This window comes from Zingiber officinale, chromosome 1A, assembly GCF_018446385.1.
Source record: "Zingiber officinale cultivar Zhangliang chromosome 1A, Zo_v1.1, whole genome shotgun sequence".
Lineage (NCBI taxonomy): Eukaryota > Viridiplantae > Streptophyta > Magnoliopsida > Zingiberales > Zingiberaceae > Zingiber > Zingiber officinale.
The window spans coordinates 145,468,305-145,487,748 of record NC_055987.1 but is presented as its reverse complement, the minus strand read 5'-3'; the positions used below and the strand labels follow the sequence as shown (position 1 = coordinate 145,487,748).

The window sequence follows — 19,444 nt, the reverse complement described above, 5'->3', positions numbered from 1 at the left end:
GCCAAAAAATCATTAGTAACCTAAGACCGCGGTGGGAATCTATGGCTAGACCCTTCGATACTCAAGTCAGTCTCCTCTCTTGAAAAATGGAAGAAGAACAGTAGCAAAAGTGCAAAAAGAAGGATTTCAGATGCAAATATTTACGTACCTTACCAGCGGAGAGGATTCTCCTTTTTATACCACTTCACATAACCCCGCGATCGTGAGGTGGTCCATGGTTTGTTAGAGTTTGTTAGGTGATGGAAGAAAGTACAACTTGGGCGTCGTGTAATAATCCTCCGAGAAATCTTTTTTCTACCCCAGATGTACCTCCTTTGTCATTTATGACTTGGGCCCTTGATGAAATATCCGATGGAGTGTATCGTTGTAACTGATTAATTAATGAAAAAAGCTTCAAGGGAATATTCCCTGACAAGTTTGCCAGGCTTTGCCCGATCGAACGTACGCAGGTAGCCTTATGTTCGCTCAAGTTTCACCCGGTCGATCGTATGCTAAGAGTTTTATAAGACTGAGTACCTTTAAGCTCGCCCGAGCTTTACTCGATCGAACGCACATATGCAGCCTTATGTTAGCTTGACCTTCACTCGGACATACTACCCAAGAGATGATCGAGCACGCTTCCAGGATTTTGATATGGGGCGATCAACAAAACCAAGTAACAAATATTACCCTGTCCTAAGCTTGACTACCACTTCACCTTGACTTTAATATCCATATCATCTCCTGAACTCGCTCTCCATAATCTGTATCAACGATGAAATGAATAATTCATCGCAAATAATTTATTTTTACAGTGATGTAATATTTCATCGCTAACACCATATTTTAACTATGAAATATTAATTCTTCAAAAATTTGTTAATTTTCATTACTATTTTAATGATTTTTTTTTGACTGATTTGTATCAAAGGCCTCATGAATTTTAGTATTATAAATTGTGAATTCATGATTGCTTGCATTGTGGTTGTATAAACAAAGTAAAGCCACCCCCACATAACGAGATGGCTCTCAATTTTGAAATATTAATGACCATTTATTATTGTAAATTAAATCTGCCCTGACGAGATGGTTAATGTTCATTACAATTATTTTCAAAGGCTTAATTAATGACTTTGAAGTTAACCCCTTTTGGTCACCCGTCACTTAAGCTTAACTTGATCGATTATATATATATATATATATATATATAGAGAGAGAGAGAGAGAGAGAGAGAGAGAGAGAGAGAGAGGATGCTCTGTGCTTTTATAGGAGTGAAAGAAACTTAAACTGAAGTCGATAGCCTGCCCCAGCATTAACTCAACAGATCGAAACGAACTGATGATGAAGTATATACTAGCGGTATTATTCCAACAATGTTTTCAGGAGTGTTAATTTCACGAAAGGCAACAAGGAGAAAGGATGGAAAAAATCGTGAGTGCACCGACAGGATCGATGATTTCAGATCCGAGGCTCCAGACCGAATCTAACGTCGGGTTGTATATTTTTCCACATAATTAAAATCGCGTGGGGACCAGCCGAGTTCCTTCTCCCCATAATTGCAACGGCGACACGTGGGCTTCACCGCCCGCTCGATGACGCGGACGCCTCCCATTGGCTCCGGGAGCAAGTGGCACGTGGAGACCAGGGACCGCTTTCATATTTCGCCATCTCGATGCGTTCCGTTATTCATCCGACTCTAAGAAACCTGTCAGAAAATTGGATGAGCGATTAATCTGTTTTTTTTTCTTCTTCTTCCCCTTTTTGAATTTTGAAGCAAACACTTCGGCATAACGATTATTAATCGATTAATTAAATTTTACATTACAATGAACAAACTATTCCTCCGTTTTCAAAAGTATGAATACAATTATTATAGATCTATCGATCAGATGTGACGATTGAAGCCGTCTCAGTTGTCAATGTTGGAATGTTTCAGAAACGACATTATCCACGAATGGGAGAACAATACCATAGAAGTGGCATGACATGTTCGTCTGCTCTGGATTGTCTGGACGGTGTAATGATTTTTTCAGCAAATAAAAGATAGAGCGAAAATAGTTGGCATCATAGAAAAGGCTCCTTGTTTTATATATATAAAGTCCTATTCTTCAATACTGATATAGACTAAACTGCAAGCCCCACCCCTATAATTTGTGAGATGAGGTTGAGTATATAATGCATCCATGATTAGATAAATGATTTAATGCATTATATAATGGAATTTTTTCCCTCAGGAAAACAGGAACAAGGGATGTACTTATATTTTATAATTTTAAATATCATTTATGCTCGAATTTCACCAAGGTAAATTGTACTGTGAAATCAAGGTTCACTTCTATATTTATGGGGGCATACCTTTGACTTGTACTTGCAGTGTTCCCTGCTTCATAAATTCCATCGCTTCATGTTGTTTGTGCTTCATGTTATTGGTTAGGAAGGAGTAGCAGATGATGGGGATGAAGAAATTTACAGAAGACAGGGACCAAACCAGATACTCAGCATTCCTACCTTGGTGGCGCTTGGACTGTTCCATGGAGATCTATCCGGAAGGGTTTTGCTCGTGGACCAGTTTCTCTAGTAGAGCCAACAAAGATGTTGCCGTCGCCATTGCTATCACCGTCGTGTGGCTTTCCTGTCAGCATCACCGTGCTCGACCTGACTGCCAGGCCATTCGTTTCATTCTTTCTTTATCACTATCAAGCTTCACTCCAGCCAGCCAGAATTGATCCATCAACCTCCAGCTCCACTGGCAACCTCACAGAAGCATGTCTCGGTCCCCCACTCACCAAACAATTTTTTTTTCACCACAGCGACTGAAAAGGAAATGTAGGATACTGTCTGCAAAAATGTTCAAAATACAAGCAATGGAGAATGAAGACAAAGACAAGATCCTACCGTATGCATTGAGAGTATTAGTTAAAACTATATACAAGTTCAAATCAGAAAATATAGAGCCCAAATTTACAGTGTCTGATGTAGCACACCTGTGGGGATGCATTCCGTCTTCAACATTTATGATGAAAGTACATGTACAATAGTAATGGTCCACTTCCATTCAATATACCGTGACTGGTTCAGGCAAGATAATTTGAATCTAGTGACCAGTATTCTAGGCAATAACCGATGGCTATTCCCAAAGTATGACCAAGTACTCACTAATCAATTTTCATACTCATGCGCAAAGTTGACTGAAGTGTTTTAATTACACACAAAAAAAAAAACTCAATACTATGGAAGATAGAATTGTTTTGGTTTGGATCTAAAGTCATTTATTTTAATTGCCCTAGTAAAATACGAAATTTACCAGAAAAAAGTTGGTGAAGAACTCAAATTCAGGATGGCAAGAAGAAAGAGGAGCAGAAGGAAAAGTCACCTTGCAATAACATGATCGTTATTAGGTTTATTATTTATGGAATTGACACTAATCTCAGACAATATAGGCAGTGTTAGCACAATCATTGCCAAAGTTGGAAAAGGATAATGATCTGAGTGTCTGAAGATTCCTACAAATCACTTCAGATTTCCTGCTTAGCAAGCCCAAATATTTAAACTATGAACACTCCATACCAGACATCACCACAAGATTGCATATTAATGAATATGAATAATCAATAAAACCAGAATTAACAGAATCAGGAGACAAAAGGATGCAATGGCACAAAAATTAGAACTAAATATATTATGCCTTCAGAACTTATACCATCTGTAAATCAAAACTATCTTGTATCGTAGGAATAAATAGCCCCATCCAACAAACCAATGACCATTTGCCAATAAAACATGGACAAACTAAAATGACACGTTGCCAATCCAATCTTATACAAAATTCCATCACAAATTATTCTAAGGTATTTGATATAAACCTGCATGTAGGAACCACAACACATTTAATGTGTTACTAGACTTCTGATGATTTATACAAAATTGTTAATCCAATTTAAAAAAATTGCATAAGCTAACTCTTGTTAACATTATCAGTAGTGTATATCCATCCCATACCCACATATATAAGCAAAATGCAATGATACCAAAGAACAATTCAACTGTTAGTAGTGTAGATATAAATATAATCTTACGAGTTGTGAACATGGAGATCAGGAAAACACTATTATCATCCTCAAGAATTTAGACATAACTAGCGACATTGAGGGTTCTGCGATGCAGGTAATTTCTGTATTGGCAGATGCCATGTTCACTGATCCAGGGTTTCAGAATAGAAAGTACTTTCGAGTGAGAGAAAAGTAGCGTTAGCTGTCTTAAATTTATCATGTTATCAACTTCTCATGCATCGAGTTGTATGAAACGTTGAGTGGCAATATGATTGTTCAAATGATACCATATTTTTCTCTGCTGCAATAACCATGCAGTTTACTTTGTATCATTTTAGCAGTTTTTTCCGCCTTCAGCAAGTTGAAAATAAACCTCTAAAAATCCACATTTTCATATACTGGTGGTAATCTTAGGAATGCTGAAGCATTGACCAACTAGTTAACTTCCCTATCTCTCCCTCCCCCATTAGTTAGCTGTAGTTCCAATTAGGCACTAGTCAACCAAATAGATCATAATGGAAAAACTTGGCATCTCGAGCAGCTAAGTATTTACTCATGCCAGAAAGCCTTCCTTTCTCTAGGGCGCAAGATTTTCATCAATAGTTTTCATCTTTGATAGTTTTCTGCTCTTCTCAAGTTTCTAGATACCATCTTGGGTAATTAATAAGTTGGACCAGTCTGAAGGTGTTTCCTCTAGAAGCCACAGGTTTCCATTTCCTTTCATTTGCACATTTAGTTTAATGGGAAATGGTTTATCGTCCAGGGGAGAGAAGGGATTTAGCATCTGGCTCTCCTTTGCATTTGGTGGCGGCTCTTCTTATCTGGCTCTTCCCTATCTTGGGTATGGATGGTTAAGGATATAGATATTCTTGAACTCCCGACATGTCGATAAGGTTGAGTGGTACTATTCTTGGACTAAGATATTAATTAAGTGAGTTGTCAGTAACTCATTTAATTAGTGAACATTCGACATCTTAAACACAGGGAGACTAACACACTCATAATAAGAAGAAGCCCAAAACGTAATTTGAGATTGGTGCGGTAGTTCAATAATAATTCTTTAGTGGTATGAATTATTATTGATGAAATTAAGTTGGGTGTTCGGGGCGAACACGGGAAGCTTAATTTCATCGGGAGACCAAAACCAATTTCTCCTCTCGGTCCCTATTGTAGCCTCTCTATATATAAAGTAGTGTATCCATCTAAGCTCATCTTATAGTCCATGTTGTTGGCATTACTATCCAAGAATGCTTCATGTTGTTGTGATCAACGTGAACAGCAAGTTCATATTTACTTGCTGTGAGATGTCGTTTGCTTAAAACGTGAGAAGCTTTGTTTAAGCAACTCATGTTTTTGCTTGGAAATTAAGTCAATGTGAGAAGCAGCAACTCACATTTTTTGCTTGGCAATTAAGTCACATTTTTGTTTGGCAATGAAGTCAACGTGAGAAGCTTGCCAATTGCCATCGTGATCACATGGAATTAAGAGAAAAAGAATTTTAATTAAAATACTTTTTTTTGTGGAGAGATGTTTTAAAAGGAAGTTTTAATTTTAATAAAAATTTTTCTTATTTGTAAATCATCCACATGTTTAAAGGAAATATTTTAATTTATAAAATTTCCTTTTTACAAATCACCATGAAGGGAAAAATTATTGGAGAAATTTTTTATAAATTTCCGGAAACAAATTAGGAAGTTTTTATTCTTGTGAATAAAAAAAAAACTTCCTTGATGGAGAATAAAAGTGGTCGGCTATGTAATGTGAGAAGAGGAAATTATTTTTAATTAAATAAATTTCCCTTTTCATGGTAAAAGAATTAAAGAAGTTTTTATTTAAATTTCCTTATTTGCCAAGACCAAGTATTATAAAAGAGGGGGTAGAGGTACCTTCATGGCTAACAACTCTATTCTTTTCTTCCTCTCTTTTTCTCCTTGGTGTGGCCGGCCCTAGAGGTTTTCCCTCTCCTCTTCTCTTCTTCTTTAGTGGCCGGTTTTATCCCCTCTTGGAGCTCTTAATGGTGGCCGGTTCTAGCTAGGAGAAGAAGGAGAGGAAGGAGGTTTTGTTTCTTGCATCCCTTGGAGCTTGGTGGTGGTGGCCAGACCTCTACTTGTCTTGGAGAATTGTGATGGCCGAATCTTGCTTGGAGAAGAAGGTGGCTTAGGTGGATTCTCATCGCGGTAGATCATTGCCCACACAACGTCCAGGATAAGAAGAGGAATACGGTAAAAGATCAAGAGGTTATTTGCTTACAAAGAAAGGTATAACTAGTAATTGTTTTCCGCATCATACTAGTTTTCTTTGTATAGTTATTTTTGGAAATACCAAACACAAGAGGCATATGATTTTAGAGTTTCCTCCCATGAAGACCCGTCCGAGTTACTTCATGAGATTTCCCGATCGACTATGTTCTGTGATAGTTTAGAGTCTCCGGTTCCTCCCATGAAGACCCGTTCGAGTTACTTCATAAAATTTCCCGATCGACTATGTTCTGTGATAGTTTAAAGTCTCCGGTTCCTCCCATGAAGACCCGTCCGAGTTACTTCATGAGATTTCCCGATCGACTATGTTATGTGATAGTTTAAAGTCTCCGGTTCCTCCCATTAAGACCCGTCCGAGTTACTTCATGAGATTTCCCGATCGACTATGTTCTGTGATAGTTTAGAGTCTCCGGTTCCTCCCATGAAGACCCGTCCGAGTTACTTCATAAGATTTCCCGATCGACTATGTTCTGTGATAGTTTAAAGTCTCCGGTTCCTCCCATGAAGACCCGTCCGAGTTACTTCATGAGATTTCCCAATCGACTATGTTCTGTGATAGTTTAAAGTCTCTGGTTCTGATCGCTCGAAAATAGATTATAAAAGTTCTGCTAATACTTGTCAATCTGTATGAACCACATTTATTTCTGTGGCGGTATTTGTCTTGCATTGCATTTATTGAAAGTAAAATTAGCTTCTCATATGCTTACTTTTCATGGCATAGCAGATTTATTTGCACCTTCAGTTTGGAACTTCTAGGCTACTTCAAAAGCATAAATTTTCATTTGGTTGGGTTTTCATAAGAAGTTACATACATAGGATTATTTCATCCAAAAACAAATTCCCATCACAAAATACTCGGTCAGCCTTTTGCACTAAACCCACTCAAGTTTGTGATGAAACATCTTACCATATACTCTTTTCATGCTGTACAGCCACCTTGGGCTGGGTTTTTCATGCTGGATTTATTTAAATTATCATGGATGGAGTCCTTCACTCTGACGACTCTGGTGGACTTGGCTTCAACTGTTCCAAGTGTCTTCAAAGTGGTAAACTCCTTCGCACATCCATGGATGTGGACTTTGTGGATCAGCCAACTGAAACACATATTCTAAGGAAGCAATACCAATATATTAAATATGTTCCGTTTTCATTTATGGATCAACATGAATACTGGGTTGGCAGTGTGCGTCAATAAACAGCATGAGAACATATAACCGGGACTCCTAGCAAAGCTAAGGCTGAAATCTTGCAACACCAAAGGTTGCTGGTACATCTAAGCTTAAATTGAATAGGATAATACTTTTAGGGCTTTGGCTGCTGTTGCTGCAGTTCCTGTAGCAATGTTCATAGGGAACTTTTCCGTTCCCAGCTGCTGGGTTGTTGTGTTTAAATTACATATGATATATTTCACAATTTGCTTCAGTAGCTTTATTAAACGATGCATACGATGCATTCAGTAGATAGGTTCTCAGTAACAACTCTACCATTAAGCAAAGTGAACAGTTTGTTCACTCAAAATAATTTTTAAAAGATAAAAGAAAAATCATCTAAATGAAAATTCTAGGGATAGAATATACTACAAGTATGAGGTGGACCTACAGAAAGAGAGAAAACTTGCCTATTTCCTGTAGGATGAAGAAGATCAAGGGGCAGCTGAGAAGCATGGGTGAAGATATTGACTGAAGATGCTGATAATTCAGAATCATTACCTGAAGTTGGTGATGTTGGGAGAATTTGTTGAGCAGTAAGGTAGAAAGATAGGGTGGGATTCACCAGCAGGAGATTTCTGGTTTGAGCAACCCCAAATCACTATGAGAAGGTAGTCATATCTTGTGCAGAATCCAATCCAAGGTTTTAATTCACCATTCTATTGTCTCTGACATATATCCATGGATTTCATTTATGATTCATGGTTTGACCACCTTGTATCACACTTTCAACATATTTTCTTCTTCTTTCTCCCTCAGCGCTGCTTCTGTTTTCAATTCAAAGCCAAAATATCTTAAATTGATATTGCTCATTGCTTGTGTTTGTTATGAAGCCGCAAGTTCATGGCTACGTCGTCAGTAATAAAAGATATCGAATCTACAAGAATTGTGTACAAGCACTAGAGACTTAGCACGGTGAATTAACTAAACAATCGAAAGTTGTGAATTTACGTACAGTAAGGCAAGAAAGAAGTAAAGAGAAAAGAGAGCAAGAAAGGAGAGTTGGTTGAAGAAACTTGATCTAAGGAAGTGTTTTAAGAGTTCAGTTTCGTTGTGACGCTAATTAATGTACTAAGAATTATCTATCACCCATCCTCTGCTTTATGCGCATGTAGGAAGTCTAACTCAATACCGATACTATCCCGCGACGGTCATGTCAGAGTGTTATCTTTATTGGTCTCCAATGCTACTGAGTAGAAGTGGTTACCTAGGAAGTCCGATGAAAGGGATACCCTTATCACTAGGGCCCCTGGTCATACGTTCCCTAGGGTACACTACACACTCACTAGCATAGGCCTATTAAACATAATTTAATACTTCCTTATAGAAAATTATCCTCCCTTTCAAGGCAATGCTTTAGATATCCGATTAAAGGAATACCCTTATCACTAGAGTCCCTCAATCATACGATCTTGAGCATCCCCTTTACGGGACGAACAAATCGATACAATCATTCAATCAAGGCACAAATACTTCACACACACGTTTAATAAAATAGATACAAGACATAAATATGTCATACGATTGGCAAATTCAAAGAGTATACATCAATTACACATCACAACTACTCCCTTAATCCTAAAACACATGAATCTACTCTATAACAAGAAGAGATGAATCCAAAAACATAGAAATTGCAAGCTTAAAACCCAATCTAAGAAGAGGAGGGGGAAATGCTTAGTCAAGGCGACAAGAGGTCTTCAGATCTAATCCGATGCTTCCAGAGATGAATGAGAGGACTGAAGCAGCTTCGGATTGTCAATCAGAGCGCGAAGAATCAGCGAATCTGGACCAAGATCGGTCCTTCCAAAGGGAAGACCTTCCTCCCTTTGAAATGGGGAAGAAGACCCCTTTAATAGGGTAGGACACGACCCTAGGCACAGGCCGTGTCACAACTATGCCTTTTGGCACAACCAGAGCTTGAAGTGACTCTGGAAGAAGCACACGGTCACGACTTGAGCCACGGTCGTGGCCAGATTGCTCTCGAGGATGAGGCATGGTCGTGCCAGGGGGCACGGCTGGACTCTGTCCTTCTTCTAGGGCTGCTCTGAAGCACGCCTTAACTTCGTTTTCACTCCGAAAATGCATCCCGTCAAGAACAAAAAAAAAGCACGAGCAAACTTCTGACAAAGAAAATAATTATGCTAAAAATAATAAAGAGGAGTGTAATAGCATAGAACATACTCGAAGAAAACAAGTGAATGTGCGTCAAAGTATGCATAAATGTGTATGTAATCTACGCACATCACACTTCTAGACTTGAACCTTTGCTTGTCCTCAAGTAAAATTCCGCAATCTAGATTTATGTGCTAGTATATTGCATCATAATCGCTAGTGAAATAATCCAACTCTATCAACTAGTGTTATTGGTGAGCATGATCATAGAGTAACCTAAGTGTGGCCTAAATGTAAGTTCTTGTGCACAGTGCGATGAGTGACCTAAGTTCTTCAAGTTTTAATCCCTAATCATAGTCAAATCGTCATCTAACTAAATTCCTTGTGTTCTCAGCGTTAGACACTTACCTGCCACATGCTTGACTCATCTTTCTAAATCTACTCAAAGTCTCAAAGGTGTATTCGATATCAAGAGAAACATAACATTTATTTCCCCAGTAACCTAACTTGGTCTCAAAGGGATAACTTGCTAGTTTCCACTTGTGAAACTATGTTTTATATCCCGTATTCTATTTTTATTTTTCAAAGTAATTGCATTGTGCAACACTTGAAAATTTTGATATATATTATTTTATTATTATTTTTGGTGTTCTAGATATAATGCTAACAAATATAGAGATACTTTGATTTTTCCAAGCAAGCTTATATGACTCGAGCATCATCCAACAACCAAGATGTAGTCTAAGAAATCACCATGAAAACCTAAGTACTAAACAAGTTTGATGAATCATGACTAATTTGAGAATTATCTACTATTCCAAACTTAGACAAGTTTGCCAAGTTTGCTATAATTAGGCCAAAACTCAAATTTTTCTCAATACAACACAATGCTCATTTCATACTACTAGAGATAGAGTAAAGAAATTCACAATACATACTAGCACTAATTCTCACAACAACATGAAGAAATAAACGTGCTAGTAATTTTACTGTCAGACAAGTCAACAGTAAGGTGAAGATTGATGTTCTCAAGTGCAGAGATAACTATTCTAAACCAGCAAAACAATTAAAGCACTTGACAATCAAAGCAACTGAAGGAAACTATACTTAAAATGAAAACTAATATGAAAACAAGCAAAATGCAACTAAAATGCAAAGAAACTAAGTTGTATAGCTTCCTTCGACTTAAATTTTTCATCGTCCCGATGGAATCAATAGGGTGGAGGGGGATATGGGGGGCCTTTATGGGGTGGGTAGGGGTAAGGAGGTAGATTTGCAGGACGAGGAGAGTGGTCGAGGAGGGAATCTAGGCACTCCAAAAAGGTGGCCAATATGCTCGTGGTACTGGAAAAGAGTGGCCACTCTATTAATGCCCATGGAGCGTCTAAAATCCTCCTCTCTTGATCATTGGTATAGTCAGAATTCAATTCAACCACCTAACCTTGGAAGTTCCTTATAAACTGAAAATGATCACGAACTTCTTGAAATTGGTTGAAAGTATCCTTCCAACATTTATTGTTGGGAACTTTACTTCTCATGAAGCGAATCCAAAAAAGCATGGAAATCTGAAAAATCAAATCTAGAAGGGCTGAGGGACCCGTGCCATAAGCAAATGACTACCTAGCCAAATCTGGATGGTCAATCGGGTCCGAGTATCTACATGACGAGGGTTCACATTGTTCAACGAGGGTGGAAGCAAACTCGGGAACTATATCCCTAATAATCCAATTAGTGGGGTTGCGAACTGTGATGCGTTCGGGATTAGGTAGAGGGAGTGAAAATCCATCCCTCTTGGGAAAGGCATAGTCATTCCATCCTGACATATCGTTTTCATGGCAAGGCACATATCAATATCAATCTTATAATTGCCATGAATAACGTCCAAATCAAAAAGTTCACAATCTAAATTTAAAGAAATTTGGATAATCAACCCGCCAAAGACTATGGATCTAGTAGTTGCTTTTCTGAATTTCGCAAGGGTTTGTAGAAAGTAGAACCCTGAATCAAAGTCAACTTTATTAAGCATTGTTCAAAACAAGTAAAGCTCCACCTTTCTAATCACCCCATCACTTTCTCCTCTACTAAAAATGATTTTACTTATTACACGGTGGAGGTATCGAAATATGAGATTTTGCATGTGAGAAGTTTTGGAAAGAGAAGGGTCGTAGGGCTCATTTAAACTAGTAATTGAATTCCAAAAAACATTGCTATTGAAATTATGCTCAAATCTACGAGATCCCCTGTAAGTAGGCTGAAACAATTATTAAAGTCATATAAGAGTCCACTGGAAATCCTGATTCATTAACCTAAAGCAGATTTTAACATCATAATCGTCTTCAGAGGTAAAGTTGGTATTTAGTGAACTCAAAAACTCTAGGGTAAAGTGGGAATAAGTTGGTTGGTGTGAGTACATATCGTTACAATCGAAAGCACTAATTAACCAATCAATATCGTTCTTAATTCCTAAGACTTCCATAGTAGTTGAATCTAAATATTTTGTGCAAACCAATTTACGAGTAACGAGAGAGTCAAATCTAGCTTTTTGCTCATTATTTCTAAAGATAATACCAAATTCATTTTCGTTACATTTGTCGCGTGTAATTCGTTTGCCTTTGTCCTTGGAAGAAGTCTTCCCTTTGCCTTTGTCCTTCCCTGGATCATTCCCTCCGCTTGATCCTCCACTTCCACATCGGGTCCTCTTCAAAATGTAAGACATGGTTGAAAGAAAAGTAGGGGAGAATGATTATTGAATAGAAAAGAGAGTGTTCTTGAAGAAGGAAAAAGGGATCTTAAGAGAGAGAGAAGAAGATCTTGGAGAGGAGTGGAAATCTTGGAGAAAAAGGAAGAGGAGAGTTCTTAGATCTAGATCTAGGTCTTGGAAAGAAAAGATCTTTGGAGAAGAGGAGATCTTGGAGAAGAAATTCAAGATGAAGACATTAAGGAAGAAGAAGGTTGTTGACTCTTGCTTAAGGTTGAAAAAGAGGAAACTTTGGAGATGGAAAGGAAGAGAGACTTGAGGAAGAAGAAAAGAGGGGGGTCGTGTGTCGCTTCCCACAGCATGCCTTATAGGCGCAACCAACCCGTGTTGGGCTCGGTTGGTCTGGCACGATCGTGCTTTTTTTTTTTTTGAAGCATTGCTTCGCACACGGCCGTGCCAAATGACACGAGCACTCCTTGTTCCTCTTGGCCAAACTCACACAGTCGTGTCATTTGACACGACCGCTCCTTGTTCCCCTTTGGAGAGAAGACATGGCCATGTCATGGGGTGTGTGCTTTGTTGAGTTTCTCCATAGCCTCCCTCCTTTCCGTCTTCAAGAGTGCCTCCACGCCCATGGGAAGGTCATGGCCAGCTCGTAGAGGCCACAATAAACTTGAAAATAAAATTGAAAAAATGCATTAGACATAATGAACAAAAAGAAAATAAAGACAAATGAAATCAAGAAATTCTTGGGTTGCCTCCCAAGCAGAGCTTGTTTTAGATCTTTATCTCGACCCATCTCAGTTCAACTTAGAGCTGTGTCCTTAGAGGGATGACTTTTCCCTCAAGAGATGGATGTTTCTTGTTCTTCCTTCATCTTTACTCTCGCCGGATAGCTGTATTTTTCATTTTTTTTGTTGGAGTCTCTTTTCATTATTTGCCGGACTAGGGACAACATCCGGCGACCGCCCATGAGGATGAAACATCCTAACATCTTGTTGGAATTCATCCAACCTGTTACAGTTGCTTTTAAGAAAAGAAACATGATTAGAAGATTTAGACAAATCGAATTCTAGCCTTTCCTCGCTCATCACTAAAGACAATTTATGATTTTTCACATCGATTAAAGCTCCTGCAGTGGCAAGGAATGACCTTCCCAGAATTATTGGGATCTTTGGATCCTCTTCCATGTCCAACATGACAAAGTCGGTGGGGATGATACAACCCCCCACCTCCACTGACACATTTTCAATGATACCCATTAGGTATCTACATGAATGGTTCATGAGTTGCAGTGTCATAGTGGTCAACTTAAAGTTTTTGAGACCCAACTTATTACAAATTGACAAAGGAATGAGACTAACACTCGTCCATAAGTCACAGAAAGCTTTACAATGACTGTGGTTCCTATCTTGCAAGGAATCAAAAAACTTCCTAGATTTTGGAGCTTTGGAGGTACGATGTCCAGTAATAGAGCACTACACTCCTCGATTAATACCACAATCTCATAGCCTTCCTTCTTTCTTCTGTTGGACATGATCTCTTTAAAAAAATTAGCAAATTTCTGCATTTAATGCAATGCATCTATTAAAGGAATTTCGATGCAAAGTTCTTTGATTTCCTCTAGAAATTTACCAAATTCTTCGTCCTTCTAGATGTTGGCAAGTCTTTGGGGAAAAAGAATTGCTTGACTTTGGATTATTGGAGGAAGCTCTTCAACCTGAACGGTACTCTCCTCTTCTTGAGTGCCACCTAGGTGAGATGAAGAAGGAGAGAGCTCTCCATGAGTGTCAATTCCTTTGTTAGAAGCAGTCACTTGGAGATCTCCCAAGATCCGTCCACTTCGAAGCTCAATTCTATCACAATGCTCAACAAGATTTACATCTGGCTTTCCAAAAAAAACCCCTGGTGCTCTTGAGGATGATGGAGCTATCTGTGTCACTGACTATCAAGCATTTTCAAGTGTTTTTCAGAATTTTTCATCCTTTAATTAAGTTGCTTGAGGTCGTTTTTCATCTCCAATTGTGTAGCTAGAATCTCCTCAAGTAGTTTATCTGTTCGAGAGAGCTGATAGCTTTGTTATAGTGGATAGCTTTGTTGATGCCCTGGTTGATAACTTTGACGTTGTCGTTGCCCTTGATCTTGGTTATTTTTGTAGAAGTTGAGGTGATTCTTTCAACCCGGATTATATGTATTGGAGTATGAATTATATGTATTGGAGTATGGATTATTTTATCATGTGTTGAAGATGTCAATAGCGTCACATTGTTCAATTTGAGTTAATTAAACAGAGATAGCTCCAAGTAGGCAAGCTTCTTGAGCATGTTCTGTGCTTCCACATGATTCACATACCCCTACAATTGTGTTCAGACTCAAACTTCTTTGTTAAGACATCCATTTTTGTTGATATTAGACTTAAAGCATCAACATCATATTTACCAGGTACCTTAATGGGATTTTCAGGGAAAGAACTTCCACTTCTTTATGATGCAATGATGATTAAGAGTCACACTCTCTATTATTTCTTCAACTTCATCAAGACTCTTGTTCATAAGTGCTCCCCTAGTCACAGAGTCAAGAGATATCTTTGCATGATAATTGATTCTGTTATAAAATGTGTAGATCACTAACCATTTTTCCAAGCCATGGTGAGGGCATGATCTAAGCATATTTTTGAATCTATCCCACGCTTCATAGAGAGATTCAATGTTAGACTGTCTGAAGCTAGTAATTAAATTTCGCATATGTGCTGTTTTGCTAAGTGGATAGAACTTATCAAGAAATAATCGCTCACACTGTTCCCAAGATGTAATGTTATTTGTAGATAATAAAGAAAGCCACTGTTTTACTCTATCCCGTAAAGAAAAACCAAATAAGAGCAATCTAATGGCTTTAGCTGGTACTCCATTCATTTTCATTGTTCCACAAATTTCATAAAAAACCTCCAGAAGCTAGTTATGATCCTCGTGCGACCCTTCTCCAAACTAATGTTGTTACAGCATAGTAATTACGACAGACTTTATCTCAAAAATATTGATTTCGATAGATGGTCTTGTGATGCTAGACCGCAGTCCTCGAGCATAAGGTGTTGTGTAATCTTTGAGAGATTTATTTGTTCTCTGTTTTTGCTTGTTTTTCTTATTGCTTCTATATGTTTCTTCTTCGAAAAGTTTATCAATCTCAGGGTCAAGAAGTAATAAATCTCCTACAAGATTAGATCTTCGTATACAAAAACAAGATTAATCAAGTCAAAATTCAAAAATTAAAAGTGCAGAAATTAAATTGCAGAAAAACAGGTGCAGAAATTAAAGGCAAAAATCAAAATGCAGAATTAAAGTGCAGAAAAGAAAATGCAGAAATTAAAAGAAGAAAGTGCAAGTTATTTACAAAAAGAAAATGTAGAAATATTTACAAAAAAGGAAAAGAAAACAATGTTTAGACTAATTCAAGTGTTCATCAACTAATGTTATATGCACAATCCTGACAACGGTGCCAAAAACTTATTACGAAACCGCAAGTACGCAGCTACGTCGTCAGTAATAAAAGATATCAAACCAGATTGGGTACAAGCACTAGAGACTTAGCACGGTAAATTAGCTAAATAATCGAAAGTCGTGAATTTATGCACAATAAGGAAAGAAAGAAGTAAAGAGAAGAGAGAGCAAGGAAGGAGAGTTGATTGAGGAAACTTGATCTAGGGAAGTGTTCTAAGAGTTCAGTTTCGTTGTGACGCTAATTAATGTACTAAGAATTACCTATCACCCATCCTCTACCCTATACGCATGTAGGAAGTCTAACTCAATATCGACACTACCCCAGGACGATTATGTCGGAGTGCTATCTCTATTAGTATCCAATGCTACTGAGTAGAAGTGGTTACCAAGGAAGTCCAATGAAAGGGATACCCTTGTCATTAGGGCCCCCCGATCATACGTTCAATAATACACACGACACTCACTAACATAGACTAGAAATGGCCTATTAAGCCTAATCAATGCTTCCCTATAGATAATTGTCCTCTCTTTCAAGGCAATGCTCTAGATGCCCGATTAAAGGGATACCCTTGTCACTAGGGTCTCCCAGTCATACAATCTCGAGCATCCCCTTACGGGGTGAACAAATCAATACAATCATTCAATTAAACATGAGATCTAAGCACAAATACTTCACACGCACGTTTAATCAAATAGATACAAGGCATAAACATGTCATACGGATAGGAAATTGACAAATTCAAAGAGTATATATCAATTACACATCACAACTACTCCCTTAATCCTAGAACAAATGAATCTATTCCATAACAAGAGATGAATCCAAAGGCATAGAAATTGCAAGCTTAAAACTCAATCTAAGAAGAAGAGGGAGAAAAGCTTAGTAAAGGCGATGAGAGGCCTTCGGATCTAATCCTATGCTTCCAAAGATGAAGGAGAGGGCTGAAGCGACTTCAGATCGTCAATCGGAGTGCGAAGAATCAGCGGATCTGGACCAAGATTGGTCCTCCCAAAGGGGAGACCTTCCTCCCTTGAAATGGGGAAGAAGACCCCTTTTATAGGGCAGGACACGACCCCAGACATGAGTTGTGTCACGGCCGTGCCTTTTGGCACGGTTGGGCTTGAAGCAGCATTGGAAGAAGCACACGGTCATGTGCTTTCACACGACCTAAGCTTGATTGGTCTCTGGTCGAGAGATATGGCCGTGTGAAACCACATGGCATGGCCTTGACTGAGCTCTGTTGGGGGGGCATGGCCTACCCTAGGATAGATTCTGGTGAAGGGGCACGAAAATGTGTCGGGGGCATGGTCGTTCCAGGGGCCACGACTAGGCTCTGTCCTTCTTCTAGGGCTGCTTCGAAGCACGCCTTAACTTTGTTTTCACTTCGAAAATGCATTCTGTAAGAACAAAACATGCACGAGCAGATTTCTGACAAAGAGAGTAATTATGCTGAAAATATGATAAAGAGGAGTGTAATAGCATAAAATATACTCGAAGAAAACAAGTGAATATGTGTCTAAGTATACATAAAAGTGTATGTAATCTATGCCCATTAGTGTCCTAGCAACCAAAACCACAATCATTTTAATTCATATAATTCAACGCATAAATTGAACAGTACAAAGTAATTAATAATCTAAAAGGAAAAAATTTGGAAGAACACATAGCAATCATGTCACATAAATTTGATTACATGCCATACCAAGTAGGACTATATTGAAAGAATAAGCTGAAAGTTGGAAAGAGATGTCAACCAGATTCTATCACATCTTGGTTAGATATCATCACTTCCCTAGTTAGTAATCATGATTACACAACAGCATTGGAACTCTTACTTTAATAACTTAACATGGTCACTTGTTGACCCTCTCTTTATATCTGATTCAATGAGCTTCAATATTTCTCCTCTTTGAAACCGTGAATTACATTCCATCCAACCACGAATAGTTGCATTGACCAAAAAATTATAGTACACAACAAGAAACTGAAGAGAAGATAATACTAAAGAGGGAAGATTTGAATATATGTAACCTGACTGCCATAGCATAGTATTCCTTATTTCGTCATTAAAGACAGTACTAGAACATCACCATCTCACATGCTTTAGTTTATAGTAGCTGACCTCCATCTCTTTATCACCACTTCATAATTATGCATTTCTCTTTCACCTGCTCCAACTGTTTATCAAAATCTCCAATAGAAAAAAAAAACACAAAAATATGATCACATCACTAGTTTCTTATTTAGTTTGAGTGTCATCCATCAAAAAGTATATTATCATTAGCATCCTATTTTACTAGCCTTTTGACTTGTTTATTATATTGTCCTACTGCATTATATTTATTGCATTGTTTTATCTTATATTCATCATTGCTTGTCAATACTTATATCGGATTGATAAGAGCAAACACAAAAAACCCACCTCCACTTACGCAAGATATGAGAGGCATAAACCTGATATAGGTCTAAGCATGACAACCTTAGCTTTAATGGACAGTCAAACCTATAAATTTCTAGATTGGTTAGATGATAATGAAAACAAAATGGACCGATATAACTTGACATCAATTGGGCAAACACAATTGGCTAACAACAGACTCATAGCCTTGAAGAAATTTGACAAAGTATTCAAAATCGTCATTACACGATAGAAGCAAAAGCCATCACATATTGATCTGGAATGAAATATAAATTGATGGAAAAATATGTTACAACTATTTAATAATGTCTAATAAATAGATAAACACAAAACAAACTTCTCTAATAAAAGAACTTCCAATAAAAATTAAAAAGTTGACTCAAAGGACCTCTTGATACCTCAACTCTAGGAAAGACTGCATATACGACATTTGTAAGAGCTCGAAAGGATCATAGACCTTGATGATGAAACTTTAGAAGAACCCTCTGCAGCATTTTAGAAGAGTCCTTCAATTAGACCTTAATTGGTAGCCCAATGATAAAGGGTAGCAGAGTATGGAGAAAACGCCTACCCAATCAAAAAACACCTCTTCAGCCAATCATGCTTTAGTACCAATTCCAGTAGACTTATTGGATCAAGCACAATGAATAAAACATAGCTGAAACTGAACATGACAAAATAAGGAACCCAAAAAAAACAGAAGAGTCAATACATAACTATCGAGCAGAGGAATAACAAGGGGAGTAGCACTTACTGATCCAGATATATAGCTGTAACTCTAAACGCAGCTCGGTTACCAGTCGCTGCGGCAGAAGAAACAAATCTGATCAAACTTACTAGATGTCCCGTCACCCACCTTTCTTCTCTTTCCGACCTCGCCGGCGACGAAAGAGCTAATTAGAGAAACAAAACCTAATCGTCTCACGTCTCCTTAGCAACTACCTTTCCGCCCCAAGGCCCTAGAGAGCGGGCCAAAATTTCGGCCCAATATTCGTGTCAGGTTTTAAATAAGAATGTTTTGAAGTTTCTATTTAACACACTTCTACATTTTATTTCACTCAAGAAGGCCATCCAGTTCGTCCCGAATCTTGCATACACCCCCTCAAAGTTCTAACCCCTCATAGATACAACCCTCATGTCACTACCTTCAACACTTGGTTTAAATAGTTGCTGGAAAAGAAGAACAAAGGCACAAAAGTCAAAAACTCAATAAGAATGTTTTG

General features: G+C 38.1%; 1 long non-coding RNA gene and 1 other non-coding gene across 6 annotated transcripts; one reads left to right on the top strand and one right to left on the bottom strand.

Moving 5' to 3' along the window:
* Positions 1 to 1,546: 1,546 nt before the first annotated feature.
* On the bottom strand, positions 1,547 to 19,216 carry LOC122037547. Of its 5 annotated transcripts, XR_006127675.1 has the most exons (6): positions 18,976 to 19,216; positions 18,793 to 18,885; positions 18,620 to 18,706; positions 17,834 to 17,970; positions 2,335 to 2,817; positions 1,547 to 1,684 (listed from the first exon to the last, which is right to left on the bottom strand). It is a non-coding gene; the product is annotated as an uncharacterized LOC122037547 (long non-coding RNA). The 5 variants fall into 5 exon arrangements; XR_006127669.1 differs by lacking the exons at positions 1,547 to 1,684; positions 2,335 to 2,817 and adding an exon at positions 18,225 to 18,305 and having other exon boundaries at positions 16,485 to 17,970; positions 18,976 to 19,214; XR_006127671.1 differs by lacking the exons at positions 1,547 to 1,684; positions 2,335 to 2,817 and adding an exon at positions 16,485 to 17,199 and having other exon boundaries at positions 18,976 to 19,213.
* On the top strand, positions 14,948 to 15,051 carry LOC122039174. Its single transcript, XR_006128063.1, has one exon. It is a non-coding gene; the product is annotated as a small nucleolar RNA R71 (small nucleolar RNA).
* Positions 19,217 to 19,444: the final 228 nt, after the last annotated feature.